This window comes from Hylobates moloch, unplaced genomic scaffold, assembly GCF_009828535.3.
Source record: "Hylobates moloch isolate HMO894 unplaced genomic scaffold, HMol_V3 SCAFFOLD_3, whole genome shotgun sequence".
NCBI classification, from domain to species: Eukaryota; Metazoa; Chordata; class Mammalia; order Primates; family Hylobatidae; genus Hylobates; species Hylobates moloch.
In genome coordinates, this window is record NW_026652278.1 from 150,982,883 (window position 1) to 150,998,164 (window position 15,282).

At 34.5% G+C, this 15,282-nt stretch overlaps 1 pseudogene; it reads left to right on the plus strand.

The window, feature by feature from the left end:
* The window catches only part of LOC116481288 (bifunctional methylenetetrahydrofolate dehydrogenase/cyclohydrolase, mitochondrial-like), a 28,786-nt pseudogene extending 13,733 nt beyond the window's left edge, over positions 1 to 15,053 (plus strand).
* Positions 15,054 to 15,282: the final 229 nt, after the last annotated feature.

Below are 15,282 nucleotides of genomic sequence, written 5' to 3' on the forward strand. Positions count from 1 at the left end.
GTCAGAAATATCCGCACACCTAGGTCACTATGTAGGTTTGCAAATGATAAAAATCCAAAATTAATGCTTTAGGTGAATGCAACTGTATTCGACTTCAAACAATTAGATGTCTCACAAGATATAAGTCACAAACAACAACATGTAATTATAAATATGGGTCTCTGCCTGACCACAGACCTGATTAGGCTAAATATCACTTTATCACATTATCACAAAATCAGTGGAAGCCTGAAATTGTTCTAACTTTGATGGAAATAGATAAAATGTATAGAAATATGTAAACTCAGTCTTAGCAGATTTATATAACTCTGATCTGTATACAGTTTACTGTATTGCAACAGGATATACACTGCCCTGTACTTTGGGTTTAATGTATTAAAAAAACACAAAAAAGTTTGGAACCTACCCTCATCGTTGTTACCAATATCAGCAATAATGAAATATTACTTGGGGACCAATTTTAAGTTACAACAGAAACAAACCAGAATTAAACTATTGCATGTAAATCATGGGGGAAAAGCCACACTTTATAAAAAAAAATATCAATCACCAAGTATTTCTTTAGGTGTGTGCACAACACTGTGAGAAGAGCAAACCAAAAATGACATTCTTGGGAATACTGTAGGCAAGATTTTAATCAGTCTAGCTTCTTCCTCGGGGAAGAGTAAAATATGCAACTAAGTATATCTCATATCACAAAATAAAACTCCCTGGAAAGTAAAGAATCATGTTTTCCCAGAGTCACAGATAAATAAATAAATGGATAGATAGATGGAATGCTGATGTTACTAGCCCCAGTAGAGTAGTCTAAAGGATATTTGAGTTGAAGTGCTGAATTTCTGTTATGACTTGTTATATTCAGTAGGCTGTGAAACTGGAGTATGAGTACAAGTAGATTTAAATGCATCCTGATAATTGATAAAAACAATTTCTCCATGTTGCACAAAACTTCCATTATGTTAATATTCCCTTTTGGATCAAAGACGGCTAACAGTGGCTCATGCCTGTCATCCCAGAACTTGGGGAGGCTGAGGCGGGCAGATTGCTTACGTCTAGAAGTTCGAGACCAGTCTGGGCAATATAGCAAAACTCTGTCTCTACTGAAAATAGAAAAATTAGCCGGATGTTGTGGCATGTGTCTGTAATCTTAGCTACTGGAAGGCTGAGGTTGGAGAATCACCTGAGCCTGGGAGATCAAGGCCACAGTATGCTGAGATCATGCCACTGCACTCCAGCTAATATCCTTTTATAAAAATGAGAATAAAATTCCATGATAAATGAATAAATCAATGTTATAGACTTAAATCCTCTGATCATTCCTTCTGTTATCCAAAACACTCTAATGATTCCCACTATATATAATTGACAGTTATAAAATCTAATCCTTGTTTTCAAAATTAATATAAACTGACAGATTATCTGAGTCAAAATTTTTAAATAGGTCAGTAATATGCCACAAAAAATCAAGAAAAAAGTATAATTTGATAAATTTTATAAATACTTAAATGTATTTAAATAACTACAGGACTAAAGTTACACAAGTATTTCCATGCTAAGAACATAAAGAATTTAAAACTATTTTTAACTATAAGGTATATTTGCTATAAATATTTGACTTGATTACAAGAAAAAAAAAACAGTCGCCATGCCAGGCAAATGTTTCATACTTGTCAAATTTCCAAATGTTTGTTATAAAAAACTGATTGTCTTTTTTTTGATATTATACAAAGAGTCAGATACAAAGGCATTTGTTTTATTAATCTAGACTTGCTTTACCATACTGGTATTTTCTCAAATATAGGCAAATACTTTAAAATCAATACTCTGCTCCTGAAAACAAATGTACTGTAAAAAATACAAACCAGATGTTATTTATCATATTTTAAGTGGAGGAAATTATAATGTGTTATATTTTAACCCCAAAGCCTCAAATAATTTACTAGAGTAAGTAAAACACAGAACATATAAATATAAAATCTATCATGCTAGTATGAAAAACGCTTTCACAAATAAGCATTTTCTGTTCATTAACCATTTGGTACAATTGCTTTTTAGGCAGTAACACTGTGATACTTCTCTGAGAGCCAGCAATGTCAGAATATAAACAAGTAAATTATATAAATGATTACAATTATATAAATTAAATAACTATATAAATTAAATAACTATATAAATTAAATAATTATGGCAGTCAGAATTAGTCAATGAAAGAACTATGAAGCATAGCTAAAGTGTGAGAAAGACAAGTTAGTGCATTTTAGGACTTTAATGGAATGCATTTTAGGACTTTAATCAGAATCAGATGCATTCTCTATGGTTATTGTTACAGCTTTACACATACTACCTTTTTAGGTTATAAAACATTTGGAGAAGGAGCATTACTTTACAGATGAGGAAACTGAGGCAAGGAGAGGTAATGAGTCTTCTGCATGTGAAAGTTTCTCTGATCTTAAATGTGAGGTTTGTTGTGGATGAGATATTGAAAGCACTAAAAGAATAGTGGAATATGTTTAGAGTTTATGATTCCAGAAACAGAAATGTAGGAAACAATTAAGGTCCAGAGTAGAATTTTTGAGGTATGTAGTAGAGTGAATTAGATGTAAAAATTACTGCTATTGAAAAAATATCAGTGGACGCTATCCTAGTGTTTTTGATGAGTTGTCCTGTATATTTTGAAATTTATGTTATTATGGTAGAAGTTGGTTTTAAAAGGAAAGTGATTAACTGGAAAGCTAAATATCAAATTAATATTGGAGATAAAAAAATGTAGAATGTGAAGTAGTAAATCATGTAGGATAGTGATCATGAGGTTGGGCTCTGAAGGCAGATCTCCTAGATTCAAATATTAAATTTATCATTTACTCATTTTATCACCTACTCTATAGCTCAGAATTTTTATTATTATAATGAACGTGATAGTAATTATTTCCTAGGATTAAGTGACTCACTATGTGCAATGTACTTAATTTCGCCTAGGTTCGTATTAGGGACTGAATATATTATTAATAATAATAGTGCTACGTTGTCAAGGTTGGATGGGTTCCAAGCAGAGGGTTTTAATAGGAAGTTGTAAAAGTAGTGATTAGGAAGAATGTTAAAAAGGAAAAATGAATGAAAATTTTTCTTGTGGCTCTAAATCAAGATATGTTAAAATGAATAAAATTTTCTGCTAGAGCGAGCTGGCAGGCAAGTGAACTCATTAGGAGAGATCCAGGTATCAGCTAGGAATGTATCCAAACACTTCAGAAACTATTAAAAATATATGGCAAACACTATTTTAGATGGTAGGAAATCTAAAGAAGTGAAATTCCAGAGATCAAAAATAAAAAAGCTGCTAAAATTATAGAGGTGAATCCTTGACCATATTTTAACTGGCTCTTGGGGATTGTGTGGAAAATGTAATGGCCACGCAGGTATGGAAGACAATGCTTTGGAACCACTTGAACCAAAGCTAGGATCCTCAACAGCTACTGGGTAAGTGAAAGAGGGAATATGAATTAAACCTGCTTAGAAAAACAAAAAAAAAAGGAAGTGGAATTAAAGCAAGTCTATCTTGACCTGAGATCTTAGTGAGAAAAAAAAAAAAAGTCTCAGTAAAAATTCAAAATCACAGAGCCTATCATCAAATGGGTTTTGGATTACAAATTATATCATCTATGTCATCAATCAAATAAAAAGCTAGAAAATTAACATAAAAATGTAGTAAGAAACTAGTTAATCCCTAGATCACTTGGTAGAAGCAAGCAAACATCTCTACTGGATCTCACAGGATTTCCACAGATTAAAGCAACAAAATGTAATATCACAGTTCTGAATTACAAAATGAACAATAAAACATACCACCATGAAAGGGAGTCAGAGTAAACATGAAATAGCTGAATTGTAAATGTCAAAGTCCAGAAAATAAAAATATTGGCTATAAATGAAAAAGATAAATATACAAAATAATTTTTAAACATTAGTAATATATAAAACATGATAAAGTAAAATACCATATAAAGTGATAGATATTAAAAAGACATATAATCTGTACCTATAAAACATATAATCATTGAAATTCAAAAAATGAATGCAGGGATTAAGTACCTGTTTAGATATAACTGATGATATAATTAAGGAAATTAGTTTTAATTATTCCTATAATTAGAAAATAGATATAAAAGCTTTTTTTTTCAAAATAGAAAACAAAGGAATTAAGAACTGGAAAAATTTAAGAGAGCTTTAAATAAAAGTTTTATGAAATGAAATAAATAGAAAATTTAGGGGAAAAAAAGATCAAAATGTGTAGGGAAGGAAATATTCAAGAGAAAACTGGCATGTATCACCAGATACTAGGAACTTTTACAAATTCCAAATATGATAAAGAAAAAAAACCACATCTAAATAAATTGAAATGAAACTGCTAAACACCCAAAAGAAATAAAATATTTAAAATAAAATTAGAGGCACACAAATAATTGCTATTATACAGTGTAGAAAACTTTTAAAGAGAAAATATTGAAGCTAGAGTTGAGCAGATAAAGTTTTTCAAAGTTCTGAGCAAATTTGGCAAATTGGAATTTTGAATTGGCCAAAGTATCATTCAGCTACAAGAAATGGACTGAAGGCATGCTTGGACAAATATTTTTTTTGTTCAAATAACTTCTAAAGAATGTTCTAGAAGAAGAAAACTGAACACAGATAATATGTAAGATAATAATAATGACTAAATTACTCAAAAAAATTGGAATTCAATACTTGAAAACCCTAACATTTGAATGGCAATGAGTGATATCATTTAAATGATTCTAAGGTATATATGTTACTCAGATGGAAGAAAAAAATTGTGATTAACTTTTAAGTATAGAAATCTTATATATATTTTAAGTTGTAAAATCTAAGAGAAAGATAATGAATATGTTCCAGAAAGGTAAATCAGGTAAACAGAAAGCACAAAAGAAATCTAAGTATAACAAGAGACAAACTATATTAGAAATGGTCTAAACGTCTGTCTTAGTGATCAAAATTATTACAATTGAATAAATTAAAAAAGAGAGATAAATAGCAATGCATTTTACTAGGTGCACTCAGTCAATATAAAGAAGATTGGTCAGGCACGGTGGCTCATGCCTGTAATCCCAGCACTTTGGGAGGCCAAAGTGGGTGGATCACGAGGTCAGGAGATCGACACTATCCTGGCCAACATGGTGAAAACCCGTCTCTACTAGAAATACAAAAATTAGCTGAGTGTGGTGGCAGGCGTCTTTAGTCCCAGCTACTCAGGAGGCTGAGGCAGGAGAATTGTTTGAACTCGGGAGTCGGAGGTTGCAGTGAGCCGAGATCATGCCACTGCACTCCAGCCTGGGCAACAGAGTGAGACTCCATCTCAAAAAACAAACAAACAAACAAACATAAAAAGAATAAAGATTTAGCTGGGGAACAAACAAAATCCAAAAATAAGCATGAATTGATACATTAGGCAAAAATAGATTTAAAGAAAAGTGAACATTTTTAGGTATATCAAGCTTTACATGATAATTATATTGTTAACTAATATTTGTGTTTCAAAACAGGTAAAGTAACAAAGGAAAGAATACCGCTAAAAATCAAATTCCCCTTCATAATGAAAGATATTAGTACACTGCTCTCTTTAAGTGATAGATCAAATAAGCAAAAATATAAATTAAATTTAGACATTTTTAAAAACAAAAATTAAACAAACTGATCTCCCAAAAGTCAAATATAAAAATTTAAATCACAAAATTAGAAAATACACAAGCTTTTCAAGCACATGCAACTTTAGTAAATACTATGTACTAGGACCCAAATATATTAAAACTGGAGTTTTTAGACTGAGATTTTTGTTACAATTATGCCTTTAAATTAGAATTTGAGGACAAAAATATGACAAGTGAAAAGAAAATTCTATAATTGAGACCTTTGAAAACATCTAAATATTTTGTGAGTCAAAGTAGTAACAAAGATGTAGCTTATAAAATAATCAGAAGTGAATGATATTTAGAATATGAAATGTCAAAACATTTGTAAGATTAGTAAAGTGTTTGGTACAGAAAGTAAAATGCATAGTGCTCAGCCGGGTGTGGTGGCTCAAGCCTGTAATCCCAGCACTTTGGGAGGCTGAGGCGGGCAGATCATGAGGTCAGGAGATCGAGACCATCTTGGCTAACACAGTGAAACCCCGTCTCTACTAAAAATACAAAAAAAAATTAGCCAGGCATGGTGGCGGGCGCCTGTAGTCCCAGCTACTAGAGAGGCTGAGGCAGGAGAATGGCGTGAACCCGGGAGGCGGAGCTTGCAGTGAGCCGAGATTGCGCCACTGCACTCCAGCCTGGGCGACAGAGCAAGACTCCATCTCAAAAAAAAAAAAAAAATGTTTAATGAACTAAGCTAAGCATACAGCTTAATCAATTTGTAAAACACTAATGTGATAAATTTAAATAAATAAAATACATAAAAATATATTTTTGAGAATATGAATTAGTAAATCCTAAGATCTAGATAGAATACAGAATATCAACAAAGGCAAAAGACGTTTCATGGAAACAAATGAAAAAAATAAGCTTTGTAAGTCATTAATCAAGAAAAAACATAAAAGCAGGAAAAGCATAAATAGAAATTAAGAAAGGAAAGATGCCATTACTGTAAAATCATGGTGAGTGGAAATATGACTAGGGTTCAAGATAAACTTATTGCCCAGTCATAAAATCATTCAGTCTAGTAGATAATTTTCTTTAAAAATAATTCGTAAAACTGTAAAAGTTCTTTATCAAACTGACAAAGGAAGAAATAGAACACAAAATAGCATTTGCCTGTTGGTTTCTCCAATTTTGGAAGGAATCGTTTGCCCTGTGACCCTACCTGTCAAACAGAAGAAGAGTTGTTGATTTTTCAGTTTGTTCAACTTTTTGTTTGCTGTTAGGACACTATGGTGATTTCTAGCTTTTTACATGTAAGGCTAGAACAAAAATTATTATTATAACAATTATTTCAGAATAGGTAAAATTTGAAAATGACCTATATGTTCATCAAAACAAGAATAAATAAAAGAGATATTTATACAATAAAAAACAATTAATTTGATTGAACTCTCCTTAACATACATGTGGGAAAGATCTCAAACTTATAAGTGGAGTATGACATACTTTGTTTATATCTCAAAAGCATTCAAAACAATATTCCATATTACATAGTTCATATGCATGGGAATCCTGTGTAAAATGTGTATAATTATGATAAAAACTAAATGTTTGTGATGTCCTTTGCGAGAGAGAAAGAAAAATTCAGAAAACTTCAACTAATAATTGTAATATTTTAACATTAACTTGGTTGGTAAATATGCAGGTATTCACTATATTATTATCTACACCTTTTACTTTACATAATTTCTTAATAAAATAAAAAAGTTGTATAAATCCTCTACAAATTGCTCTTTAATAAAATTAATTATTAAATAAATTTTTAGTACATATTTACTGTTTCACTGGTAAATAGAAAAGGAATAGATTTGTATTAGAAAATACAGAGTTGCAACAAACAGACGATATACATATCAGAAAACTAGAAAAAGGAGGAAACTGATGTCTTTGCCTTTAGGAACTGACAAAAGATTACAAGGTAAGAAACCTAGGTAGAGATGTTTAGTTTCAAACATCCTAGGTTCACTATAGACTACTAGGTATCAGAAGTGACTACTGGATCTGGACAATATCTAGGATAATTTTTCTGACTACTGATTTTCTTGTTCAGAGTAGTGATGGGAGAGAGCATGTGAATTACAGAACACATCTAAAATGTCACATTTTAAAATATGAGTTGTCAATGAGTGAGACTGACAAACATAGAAGGTATATGGGGTACACACATTGTGAGTATTATGGCCTCAAACTAGTAGGTGGTGCTTGTGGGTAACAGCCAGCTATAGAAAAAGCAGATTAATATATAGTGGATCTTTGTTAGTCATGAGGTGCTCTCTCTGTTGTTTCAGATAATAGGCTGGACAGTAGAATGACTGGTGCCCTGAGCTTCATTTTCAGTGATGGGGTTGTGGGGATGGTTTTGTGGAGCTGGGCCACCTGGTTTGCATATGGATACCCAAATGATGAACACAGCCACCAACCCTGACAGGGCATCTGGGAAAGCTACTGAAAAAATGTGCTAAGGTCTCTGTGGAGGTTGAGGTGGCACCAGCTCCACATCCTAGATTGTCAGGAACATGATCTGTTTTCATAACACACCCTTATCCCAGGGCTCTTGGCTCTTGGTTCAGACACACACTGTTGTCTACTTCCAGGCCACAGTGTAGATGAGAGCCATAGGAAATGACTGCCCTGAGGCACTCCGCAGAAACGATTTTGGGACAAGGACCTCTTCGCTCAGCCCCGTACAGGCATATTTGTGACTTCCTGTTCTCCAATGAAGTAACACTGCTACTTTGTATAAAGAAGGGAAGAAGCTCTACCTTTTGGCATGTGCAGGTGGGTGTCAGGTGTGGTGATTTCAGCTGATTGGATTGGCCCATCCTCAGGCCCCAAGGGACTGACCAGGTGCAAGCAACCTTGGACTGAGCTCAGTAATACTCCAATTCTCAGGCCCCTAGATGGCCAACTGAACAGCATGTGCAAGTCCTGAAAGGATTAGACAAATATCAGTTTAGTGGATTTGTTCTCAGGGCCCCAGAATTCAGGTACTGGCTTGATAGGTAGGGTTGGGCTATTCCTCAAGCCACCAGCAGAACTCTCAGGCAGGGGTAGGCAGAATGCTCAGCTGGTAGCAGAATTGCAGAATGCTCAGGTGATTACAGGCCTATGTGGGCTGGGCTCTCAGAAATGCTTTGTGCCACAGCTGAAATGGTCAGGTAGGAGCAAGGTGGCTGCATTATAGGGCTTTCATTGGGAAATCCAGGGTCACCTCAACTGGAACTATGGAGTCTGGAAGCTGCAAGGTAAATGGATTACTCACACTCACTCCCCCACACATAAGTAGCAATGCACTGTGCTGTTAGGGCTACACTTAGGTACCTGGCCTACCAACTCCCTCCTTGGCCCAGGGTTGGCAGGGACAATAGAAGCAGTGGCAGCAGGTACCGTGGGAGCCTAAGGGCATATCACCAACCTCTGGGAGCAGGGCTCTCAGAATAATGTTGGCCCACAGCACTACTTCTCACATGTGGCAAGGGGGCTATGCTGGGGACCTGATGCTGAAGTGGGCAGACACTGTTTAGTGAGGAGCAGGGGAGGCAGAGCATTGTGTGGTATGTAGTCTGCCTACTCTTCCATACCATGGCTGCAGTATCTGTTTGTGTGGCACATGAAAATGTCCGGCTTCCTTGCTCCACCCCTGGCAGGGTGGTAGCAGCTGGCATCAGGCTGCTCAGTAATCAGATTACTGTGGTATTCAACAAGGGCTCTAGCAGTGCCTCTGAATAGTCTCCAAGTAGCTATCTGTTGGTCTGGAGGCCTGTGAGGTCCAAGGGTTCTACTCTGTGTCTAGGATTGTAAATGTCCATGGAGGAAGTGTGGAATCCCAGAGGTCTCTCCCTCACTCACCCCTTCTCCACATTAGGAAGCCTCTCCCAGCTCCATGCTGATCCCAGCAGGCTACCGGGCTTCACTTTCCTCTGCTTTCCATGTTCTTGTCATTTCTCCAATTGATTCCAGTGTACTTTTTAAGATGATCTCCTTGAAGTGCTAATATTTACTTGCTGTTTCGATTCATTTCCAGGAGAAAGGTGCCCATTAACTGCTTCTAGTCTGTTTCTAGTCAGAAACAAAGTGTTTTTTATAGCAGATCAAATTTATAGCAAAAAATATATTTTTATTATGAATAAAATTGATAGGTAATAATCAGAATTTCAAACAAAATAACCCTACTTTACAGCAAACAATATTAGAACCCAGCACTCCCAGATCATTCTGTCATACATCATTTCCTAAAAGAAACAATAAAAATAAAAGATCACTCCCGGGCACACAAAACACATCTAATTGAAAAGTTCTTGTGAAATATTTAAACCCAAATACATAGTACACTACATCAGTTGTACATGCTCAGATATAACATAAACGATCTCTAATAATTAAACTTAAAGTTTAGCCCTTGAGAGATCATTTATTTTATAGTTTTTTTAGAATAGAAATTCACTTAGATATGGTATTTCTAATAAATGGCAGTAATACATTTGAAATTATATGTTTTAATTTCTCCACATTAAATTATAAATTAATGTCCTTATATAAAGGTACAAATACTTTCTGTAATTAACATATTTAATAACTTAAAGCTTCATTTTAATTGCCTGATTTATAGTTATTTCTACAAATCTTGGCTTGCTGGAAATGGATGGTTAAATTTTTACTGCAAAACCTGAAATTAGTGTCTCATAAACTGATTTCACAAATTTAAAATATTATAAAAACCTTTAGGATTCATAAAATTATTAATTATATACATTAATATTTTTCAAAACAATTGCTCATTTTAAAGTATATGTTACTTAAAAAATTGAGTTTAGGCTAAAAAATTTACTAAATGATGTAGGATTGGAAGCAGGGGTCATAAATGAGAAAATGTTTTACCAATAATAATGAAAAATAATGCTTATAATTTAAAATTAACAGAACACCTGGACAACTTTAAAGATAAATATATAGCAAAAGTGAGTTTTTAAAATATATTTATTATTTAGAGAGTCAGCATAGTACAATTGTTAAGGAATCAGGACCTTACATATTCTGACAATTCACTCATCAATATACTGACTGTTAAATGTGAGTAATAATATTTACTTCATAGGGTTTTTACATGTATTAAAAAAGTTAATGTGTGGAAAGCACTAAATGGTTTTTAGCAAATAGTGCATACTTAAGTTAATGTCAGATGTAATGCACAGTGTGTTGTTCTGATTTGGTAAATGAAGTCATGTCTTTAAAATAATACCTCTTCCTATAAAGGTACCCCTTTATAGGGTACAAGGAAGCTCTTTTTTCATGCTTAAACAGTTCTGCATTTTTATTGTGGTGGTGGCCACACAAATCTTGGGTGATAAAATTGTATAAAACTACACACACACACACACACAATTGAGTGTATATAAAAACTGTTAAAATGTGGATAATGTCTACAGATTGTATCAATGTCCATTTCTTTGTTTTGATATTGCACTATAGTCGTGTGATTTTATCATTGGGGAAAGTTGGGTGAATAGTATACATTACCTCTCTATACTAATTTTGTAAACCTCTGTGAGTCTATATTTGTCTTAGTCCACTTTTTGTTGCTACAACAGACTGCCATAGGCTGGATAACCTCTAAAGGTTAGAGGTATACTTGGCTCGTGGTTCTAAAAACTGGGAAGTCCAAGATTGGGCAGTCACATCTAGTGAGGGCCTTCTTGCTGTGTTATCTCATGGCAGAAAGATGGAAAGACAAGTGAGCACATGCAAAAGAGAGAGACACCAGGAGCTCACTCTTGCTATAGCTAACCTGCTCTTGCAATAACAGCATTAATCTAATCATAAGGACTTGGCCGTAATATACCAATTACCTCTCGTTAGTCCCCACCACCCAACATTGTTGTGCTGGAGATTGAGTTTCCAACACATGCACTTTGGGGGAACTCACTCAAATCACTGAAATAATGTTTTCAAAATAATAAATTAAAAACAGAGTCTAGAAAAGTCACAAACAGAATTCCAGTTTTCTGTATCATTCATTATATTTGATACCTTATAAGAATTAAGCCAGATTGGCTACTTAATTTTGAGAGCCCAGTGAAAAATGAAACTTCAGAGGCCCTTGTACAAAACAATTAATATTTTAAGGATAGCAACAGCAAGCACTTAACCAAGCGTAGGCCCATTCCAAAGGTAGAGTTGTGTGAAATTGACTACACAGGTTGCATGACTGTAAAGCAACCCCTGGCAGCATTTTGTTAAATAAGAAAACCAAAAAGTTCATCTGGATATGTGGACAAAATGAAAATATCTGAGATCATCAGAAACTTACCAGGGGATCTAGCTAAATCTGAGAACAAGTGTTTATCCAGAAGATAAAGACAGACATTAAGTGCAGAAAACCTCCTTTGTGCTATATAAATTACAATGTTTTGTAAACATTCACCAAAGTGGCTTTGGCAACAGTGTCACTAATGCTCCGTTTTATCTACAAGGACTGTATTGAAAGATAAGGGACATGGTAATTGCAGTCCCATTGAAAAATTTAAATACCTTAAATTAGAGCAGATTTAGATAATATTTGGTAACTTTTAAAACAAGTAATAATAATGAAATAAAGCCTCTTTTATGTAGTTTTCCTAGGGCTTTTTCCATCTTGAAAGAAACCAACGTTGGATGTCTGTAATCATGCACTCATACACTTGTCACTTTTCTTGTCATCAAATTATCTTATAAAGCTTACTCAGTAATCTGCTATGATGATCAAAGTTAATTGTTAATAAATCATACATATTTTAAATATATATCAAAAACTTCTAGATATACAAAGCCTAATCAGAATCTATTTAATAATGGAACATACATGCAAACCAACGATATGTGTGGATATATTTTTAAATATCAATATTAGTGAAGGAAGGCTGTGAAACAATGTGAGAATGAGTAACTCCAACTCAAACCTTTTTTTCCCTTTCCTGAGCAGTAATGAATTTCAAATTCATTTCAGAAACACTATTTTTAAAGATACAAACTTTACATCACCATACAGGATCTAATGAAATGTCACAAAGCATAAAAATGGATATACAATCACTTAACTAATTTACACTGTGAAATTCACTACAAAGGTAGCTTACTGTGAACATTAAGAGATACTTAGTTCCAAAAACATCAGAAAAGTCTTGTGTTAATTCAAGTTCAAGAACCACATGTTAACAGACTGGAGTATGTAAAAGTTAACATCTATAAGCCTACATATTAAATATGTAAGGAATACAGAATATATTGATCAACATTTCAAGGTTATTACTTTTTAGCCAAAATTATAAATATTTTTATTAAATTATATAAATGACTTTATTAGTTTATAACAAAATACTTTATAATGTTATTTTATATCAAGTTATGATTTACAACATTTGTTAATATTACTTCCTTTTAACATAACTTTCTCTAGCTTCTTTGCCGATCATTTTAGCGCTGGCTTAAAACCTGGGTGATGAAATACTATGTATGACAAATCACCACCATACATACGTGTTTACCTCGGTAACAAACCGTCACATGTACCCCCAAATCTAAAATAAATGTTTAAGAAAAGAAACTTGTTCACAGAAAAATGTTGTGAGCTATTTAAATTGTAAAAATAATGACAGGATATGTTTATAATTTTATACGCGTGTGTGTGTGTATAAATTGAGCGTTTCTGACAGTGGCATTTTTATCAATGTCATTTAGGGGAAAACGGATATACAACTGGGTTTTTTAAAAGTACAGACAATAGTTTCCCAGCAACTGCTCTAATGTCTGCCTCCTCCACCACTCTGGTGTTCACGCAGTGCAGAGGTGTCACCTGCGCCATCTTCCCTTCCACCTCACAGGAATTCACAAGTTGGCCTAACACGCAGAACATGTGTTTGGAAGCAAAGACTAAGACTTGGAACACTGGCTTCTCCCAGAACCCGATGCCTTAACATTACTGTATCATTTTTATCTGAATGTGCAGCTACCATTTTCTCTAAGTGTATTGCTTTCAAAGGAAACGTTTTATTAAGTGCAAGTTAAGTCCTCTCTGAGTATTTATATATACAGTATATATACATATGTAAGGAGATAGATATATATAGCTCCTTATGGATATGTGTAAATATATCTATTGTATATCAAGGATGATTATGTGTAAATGTATTTATTATGCATCAAGGATGTGTGTGTATGTGTATGTTTGCATAAACCCAAGAGAAGTGCGGGGAACATCACACACCAGGGCCTGTCGTGGGGTGCGGGAAGGGGGGGAGGGATATCATTAGGAGATATACCTAATGTAAATGACAAGTTAACGGGTGCAGCACACCAACATGGCACATGTATACATACGTAACAAACGTGCACGTTGTGCACATGTATCCTAGAACTTAAAGTATAATAATAATAATAAAAGAAAGCTGTTGTCATTTCTTAAAGGAAAATGGCTCAGCCAATCAAGCAGGAAGTGCAGCGGGTGGAAGAGTGGGTGGCTTCTGGGAACAAAGGGCCACACCTGAGCCTGGTTCTGGTCGATAATAATCCTGCAAGCCATTCCTATGTCCTCAACAAAACCAGGACAGCTGAAGATGTAAAAATTGACGTTGAGACAGTTGTAAAATCAGCTTCAATTTCAGAGAAGCTATTGTTGAATTTAATCAATAAACTGAAGACTGATGATAATGTAGATGGCCTCCTTGTTCAGGGGCCTATTCCAGATCACATCAATGAGAGAAAGACGCGTAATACTGTTTCTTCAGACAGGGATGTCGATTGCTTTCATGTACTTAATGTTGAGCGAATGTGTTCTCACCAGTATTCCATGCTACCAGGTCCCCCATAGGGTATGTGGGAAATGATGAAATGAACCGGCATTCCAGCCCTAGAGAAGAATGTAATTGCAGCTGGGAAATAAAAAAATGTTGGGATGCTCATTTTAATGTTATTAAACACAGATGGGGTGCATGAAAGTCCTGGAGGTGATGCCACTGTTACAATATCTCGTCAGTACTCTCCCACAGAGCAGTTGAAGAAAAATATAATTCTTGCAGATATTGTATTATCTGCCTCAGGCATTCCAAATCTGATCACAGCAGATATCAAGGGAGGAGAAGCAATCATTGACATGAGAATACATAGAGTTCAAGATCCCATAATTGCTAAACCCAAGTTGGTTGGAGATGTGGATTTTGAAGGGATCACGAAAAAGCTGATTACATCATTCCAGTTCCTTGGGGTGTTCGTCCCAGGACAGTTGTGATGTTAATGAAGAATATGATTATTACTGCCAAAATATTGCTGAGGCCTGGAGAGCAGTAAGTGCTGAAGTCTAAAGAGCTTGTAGTAGCTACTCATTAACTATTGTGTCTTCTATGTCATGAACAGCACTCCAAGCCAGTTCAAGAAGCAAAGCAGGTCAGCAGTATTTTTTGTTTCTTTTATACTGAAATAGATTAAAATGATGCTTTGTATTCATTGAAACCTTAAGTGCTTGGGTGTTTGCACACATAACTCTGCAATACCTCACCAGGGAACATTCTAGGATCATGCAGGGTTATGCGATCTAGTCAAGAGCAGCCATTGACCT